Source organism: Trichosurus vulpecula, chromosome 4 (genome assembly GCF_011100635.1).
Source record: "Trichosurus vulpecula isolate mTriVul1 chromosome 4, mTriVul1.pri, whole genome shotgun sequence".
NCBI lineage: Eukaryota > Metazoa > Chordata > Mammalia > Diprotodontia > Phalangeridae > Trichosurus > Trichosurus vulpecula.
Window position 1 is genome coordinate 74488759 of NC_050576.1, and position 6608 is coordinate 74495366.

General features: G+C 42.3%; 1 pseudogene; it reads left to right on the top strand.

Annotated features, from left to right (window-relative positions):
* Positions 1-900: 900 nt before the first annotated feature.
* LOC118848395 lies at positions 901-2798 on the top strand (annotated as a pseudogene).
* Positions 2799-6608: the final 3810 nt, after the last annotated feature.

Genomic DNA, 6608 nt, shown 5'->3' on the forward strand with positions numbered 1-6608 from the left:
CTAGGCTTAAGAAAGTGATGGAGGAGGAAACTGAGGTAAGTGACTTACCCAGGGTCACACTGCTGACTACTATCTGGGGCTGAATTTGAACTCAGGAAGATTCCACTGCACCACCTAGCTGCCCACACTGTGACTACAACAATGTAAAAAAGGAACAAGCACAAAGGAATTAGAACCGAGTGTAGTGAAATTATGACTCAATGTTTGAGAATAAAGAAAAGATGCAAAAAGAGGCTTCTCTCTGCTCCTTTACAGAAGTGAGGGGTTCATTGGTGTGGGATACTGCAGAGAATGTAAGATTGTTTTTATATGTTAGTTTTGTCGAGCTCCTGACGTTTTTGAGCGAGCTGTCTATCACACTGCCAGCTCCATGAAGGCTGGTTCAGGTCCTGTGCAAGCCTAGAACCCCTACTGGCACTTAATATATAATTGCCGAATAAAGCGAAGTTCTCTTTCCCATGTTGCCTGGTGTAATTGACACATGAGCACTAGTGGTTCTAAAAACATTCATGACTAAGTTATACTTGAGTTTCCTGGGAGGGTGAGCTTTTTGGTATTAAGTAAATAAATTTGAACTTTCTATCGGCACGCAAGCTGTTGAAAATCATGGGAGGTGGAAGGGACGGAGGGGGAGGGACTTAACAACATTGAACAAAGTCACTACCCCGCATCTGCCACTGCGGCAAGTGTAAACATGTGCTGGCTCTTTAAGATACCTCAGCCCCAGTGGCTTGTGGGACGTTCCCAGAAGTTCCAGGATATAAATAAGGCTCGGGTGGCCATAGAAGTGTGTCCGGGTCAGGGTCAGCGTGGCGGTTGGAGTTGGCGTCGGAGTCCCGGGGTTGTTCCTCTGGGGTCTTCCCCTAGACAGACCTAGGGGCGCCCCAGATGACCAGGGCCATGTGGGCTGCTGTTACAGAAGCAATAAACACTGGCCCCCCAGGGGGATCAAATGACGTGGGTTTGGAAGAGCCAAAGAAAATGACAAGGGAAGACTGGAGAAAGAAGAAGGAGCTGGAAGAACAAAGAAAGCTGGGTAATGCCCCAGCTGAGGTAGATGAGGAAGGAAAAGATATCAGTCTTCATATCCCGCAGTACATCTCCTCTGTGCCATGATATATAGATCCATCAAAAAGACCCACACTAAAGCATCAGAGACCCCAACCTGAGAAACAAAAGGAGTACAGTTCATCTGGAGAATGGTATAAAAGGGGCGCAAAAGAGAATATTGTGACTACAAAGTTCCACAAAGGAGCATGTAAAAATTGTGGGGCTATGTTGCACCAAAAAAAAGACTGCTTTAAGAGACTTAGATGTGTTGGTACCAAATTCACAGGAATTGACATAGCACCAGATGAACATATACAACCTCAGCTTATGTTTGACTATGATGGTGAAAGAGATAGGTGGAATGGCTACAACTCAGAGGAACATATGAAGATTGTGGAAGAATATGCCAAAGTTGACCTGGCTAAATGTACACTGAAAGCTCAGAAGCTGCAGGGAGAATTAGCCTCAGGAAAGTTAATGGAACAGGTGAATTCCCCAAAACATCAATGGAGAGAAGAACCAAATTCTCAAACAGAAAGAGACCACAATAGTGAAGATGAGATCGAAGATAAGTATGCAGATGACATTGATATGCCTGGACAAAATTTTGACTCTAAAAGACGAATTACGTCCAGAATCTCAGGATTCGGGAAGACATTGCTAACTACTTGTGAAATTTAGATCCAGATTCTGCCTATTATGATCCAAAAACAAGAGCAGTGCAAGAGAATCCCTATGCCAATGCACGAAAGAATCCTGATGAAGTTAGTTATGCAGGAGACAATTTTATTCCATACACTGGAGATACAATTTCAATGGCACAAACACAGTTGTTTGCCTGGGAGGCTTATGACAAAGGTCTCAAGTGCATCTCCAAGCAGATCCAACAAAACTGGAGTTGCTGTATAAATCATTTAAAGTCAAGAAAGAAGATTTCAAAGACCAACAGAAAGAAAACATCCTGGAGAAGTATGGAGGTCCAGAACACCTGGATGCTCCCCCCTCTGAGTTACTGTTAGCTCAAACAGAAGACTATGTGGAATATTCAAGACACAGAACAGTCATCAAAGGACAAGAGCGAGCTATCGCCTGCTCTAAGTATGAGGAGGATGTCAAGATCAACAATCACACACATATCTGGGGTTCCTATTGGAAAGAAAGTAGATGGGGGTACAAGTGCTGTTACTCCTTTGTCAAGTTTTCCTACTGTACAGGAGAAGCTGGGAAGGAAATCGCTAATGCAGATGAATATATTCCTGGTGATGCCGTGGGAGAAGAGCAAACAAGCAGACCAAAAAGTCTAATGGAGCTTGACCAAGAGAAATAGAAAGAGGAGGAGAAGAAGAAGAAGAAGGAAGAAGAAGAAGAAGAAGAAGAAGAACAAGAACAAGAACAAGAAGAACAAGAAGAAGAAGAAGGAAGAAGAAGAAGAAAGCAGCAGCAGCAGCACAGGAAGAGTAGTTCTGACAGTGAGGGTGAAGAAAAGAAGAAACATGAAAAGCTGAAAAAGGCACTAAATGCTGAGGAGGCCCGCCTCCTCCATGTCAAGGAGATCCTGCAGCTAGATGAGAGGAAAAGATCCTACAATAGCATGTATGAAACCCGAGAACCTACCGAGGAGGAAATGGAGGCATACAGGATGAAACGCCAGAGGCCAGATGACCCCATGGCTTCTTTCCTTGGACAGCAATGACATGACTTAGATGGAGATTCAGGACACCCTACTTGTATATATTCTTTTTCGTCTCTTGGTTAACAAAGAAGGAAAAAATCCATATTTGTTTTTCTTACTATCTTTTAAATAAATTTCCGGAACCCTTTCATCAAAAAAAAAATAAAATGATGGAGAAAATGTGAATGCAGATTAAATTTTCAAGTGTGTCATGGAAACAGGATTTGTTTCTTGTTTGTTTGTTTTAGAGAGCCAGTTATTAAACTTTTATCAGCACACCCCTGGATATAATGTTCATTGTTTATTTTGCTTCAAAGCACCAGCAATATGGACTTAGAAAGCCATTGGTAGCTAACTCCTAAATTAGATCTTTTCTGAGGTCCCATTTCTCATTTCCTCTAGTGAATCTATGATGATTTGACTGGAGTTTATGGGATGCGGAGACTCAGGCAATGAAGCATTTTAACAAGAAATCAGTTAGAGGGGCTTCTTTATTAGAACTGTAACTGCTGCTGGGACCATGTAGGGTGGCTACATACCTACCTAGAAACTCCAGGGAGGTCAGGGCTGTTACCTAGACCCTTAGCTCTGAATCAAGGCCTGCATCTCTTAGTAAGGCTAACCTCATACCTTCTGTGATTACTGATCCAGAGTTTTCTTCCCAGTGGCAAAATCTGATCAATCCCACAATTCCAGAACCTGACTCACTATAACACTGTCCTGCAGGATTCATTATATAAGCTCTTCTCTGCCTTCCTCTGGAAAAAAAAAAAAACGTATCTTCATTCCCATTGAGGAAGAGGCTCATATTCCTATCCTTATCCATCTAGCACACACCCAAGAAGTCTTTCCCTCCTTTGACTGAGGGAGAAGTCAATAGTGCCTTGCTCCCAGATGTGTAAGAAAAACGGCTCAGGACTTCCTGTGCTGGGCCTGGTGGGAAAAAGGAATTTGAGCATAGCCTTGAGAAACCCTACATTGGCTGGTGTCTCTGTACAGCTGTGCCCGAGCACAACGATTAAGCACAAAGCCAGAGGCCCATGTTCCAGATGCATATGGCTGGAGGCACGCCATTGTTGCTGTCTCAGAACGCAGTCTGCCCCTGAAGCTCCACTTGGGCTATATTCAGAGGGAGAGGTAATCAGCAGGGCACAATTTATTGCTCCAAACTGCTGCCAAACCCTTCCCCTCTTTTCTCTTTTTCTATCTATCTGAATTTAATTTCATTCGTCTTCATTCATAAGCCCCTGCCAAGAGAGTATTCCATCTTTTCTTCCCAATTTTTCCATAGGCCATGTGATGTAATGGAAAGCACACTAGCCTTGGAATCAAAAGACATGGGTTTGAGTCTGCACTCCATCATTTATCAGCCATGAGGCTTTGTGCAAGTCATTTCTTGGAGCCTTGGCTTCTCCCACTGTGAAATTAGAAAGTTAATATTCAGAGGGTGTGTGACATAGTGGATAAAGTGCAGAGTTAGAGCTGAAAAGACCTGGGTTCAAATTCAACCTTGGAAACCCTGGACAAATTACTTAACCTCTCTCGCCTAAGGCAACTCCCTAGATCATTTCCATCAAGAAATGAAGTTTCTTCTTCTTAGTAGAGAATTTTACAGCATTTATAAAACACTGAAAGGTTTTTAAAGCATTTTTATAGCTCTCAAAAACCTAGAATCCCTTCCGTGATCTGAGGAGGCGAGGCAGGTAAAGTATCATTCCCCTTCTACAGATGAAAAAACCAAAGCACAGAGAGATCCTAGGATCACAGATTTCAAGGTGAAAGAGAACAATTATTTCAAGCCCCTTCTTTTTATAGTTGAGGAAACTGAGGCACAAAGAACTTCAGTGACTCATCCATTCCAGTCTTTATTGTCCTTAACCTTTCTGCAGCTCTTGCCATTATTTACCATCCTCTCTGAAATTCTCTCCCTCCTTGGTTTCTGCAGTCCCGTTCTCCGCTGGTCCTCATCATTCTTCTCCTAGGACTTGTCCTCTCATTCTGGTTCTTTTTCCTCCAACACCAACTCCCTAAACCATCACCGCAGTTTCATGGTCAGTGACATGACTCCTGAGGTAAGTGCTGGAGTAGAACTTCCAACTCAGACCTCCCGACCTGAAGGTTACAGCGCTTTCCACTATGCCCCACTGCTTGTGATCGACCTCCAAGATCCCTTTCATCTCCCATGCTATGAGTATGGAGTTACAAAATCACTTCCTGAGCAGAGGTAGAAGATAACTGTAGGATTCATTCAAGCGCTAGAAGGGGGCCATACTACAAGCCTTGAGGCTCCTGCAAAGGAAGGTATGAGATCCTCTTGGCCAGGGTACTCTCATAATTTAGCACTGTTAAAGTGAGGTTGCCACACAAACCACCAACCTACCCACCCTTGCCAATTCAACAATCAAGTATCTGAAAAAAGGGATTGGTTATACAAGAAAATACCAATCAACAAGCATTTATTAAGCACCTACTGTGTACCAGGCCTTATTCTAGGAGCTAGAGATTCAAAGAACGAAACTATTCTTGGTCTCAAGGAGAATATATTCTAATAAGAGAGACAACATATGCAAATATAGATATGTACAGAATAAATTCAAATAAATACAAAGCAGGTAAAAACAAGGAAGCTTGGGAGGGAGGGCACTAGCTCTTTTGGGAACCAGAAAAAGCTTCCTGTAAGAGATGGACCTTGAGCTGTGTATTGAAGGAAGAGAGAAACTCTGAGACAGAGGTGAAGAGGCAAACCATCCCAGGCATGGAGGACAACTAATACAAAGGCACAGAGAAAGAAGATGGAGTGTGCTGTGTGAGAAATAGAAAGAATGTCGATTTGACTGAACACCGAGTACAGAATGGAGACCAATGAATGGGTGTTATTGACCTGAAAATTTAGTTAAAAGAGGCAAACAGGCTGGGTGGTATATAAATTCATATTGTTTATTTCCTTAAAGCTACTGAAGCCAGGGAACATGAATGTACATGGAGCCAGATTCTAACTCTGACTGATAAAAATAATGTGAAGCCTTAAATACATTAAGAACAATCCCAACTCAGGATGTCTGTGTCACTCAAATTTATGATCTCCGTGTATGTTTAACCATAGTATGAAAAAGGAATTTTCTTAATTGAATAGGTTGTAAATACAGTAAGATAAGAGAGTTGACAAAGTGTCAATTGAAATTACAACCCAGGATATCTATGTTTCCTTTACCATTAACATGACATAACATAGTATATGTCCTTAAAATATTAAGATAAGAAAAGTCCCATTATTCAAGATCGTGTCTTGGGTTAAGGTGCCTCATCCTTAATGGCCATAAACAGAGGAAAATGCTCTTAGCCATCTCCTTCTGACCTCATAGTTGTTGACACAGGAAGAGGCATCCTCTGGGTTTACTCAGAGAACAAAGAAGGATGTCTGTAAGCTGAGGTTCTTCTTCTGGCTGGTTAGTTCAGGCTTTGGCCTTTAAGGGGGTTCAAATGATCTGAAACAATTATCAGCATCTAAAGCATATCAACACTTTTGTATCTGGGCATGGACCAGAGACCATCGATCTAGAGATAAAAGGGACATTAATGGTTATCTAGTGCCACCCTGTCATTTGACAAACTGAGTCCCAGAGAGGGTAACTTTTCTGAGGTCACAAAGACAGTAAATGACAGAAATGGTATTTGAACTCAGGTTCTGATTCTAAATCCAGCATTCTTTCCACTATAGTTCATAGCAGCTTTCTCTTCAATAGGATACACAGTTACTGTGATATGGACCAACAAGCCAGACTACACAAATGAGTGAGAGAGAAGGGATATAGCCCATCAATCCATCATGAAAGACTCCCTATGCATCAGAACTACAACAAGAGCATGGTAACTGGAGCATTGTCCT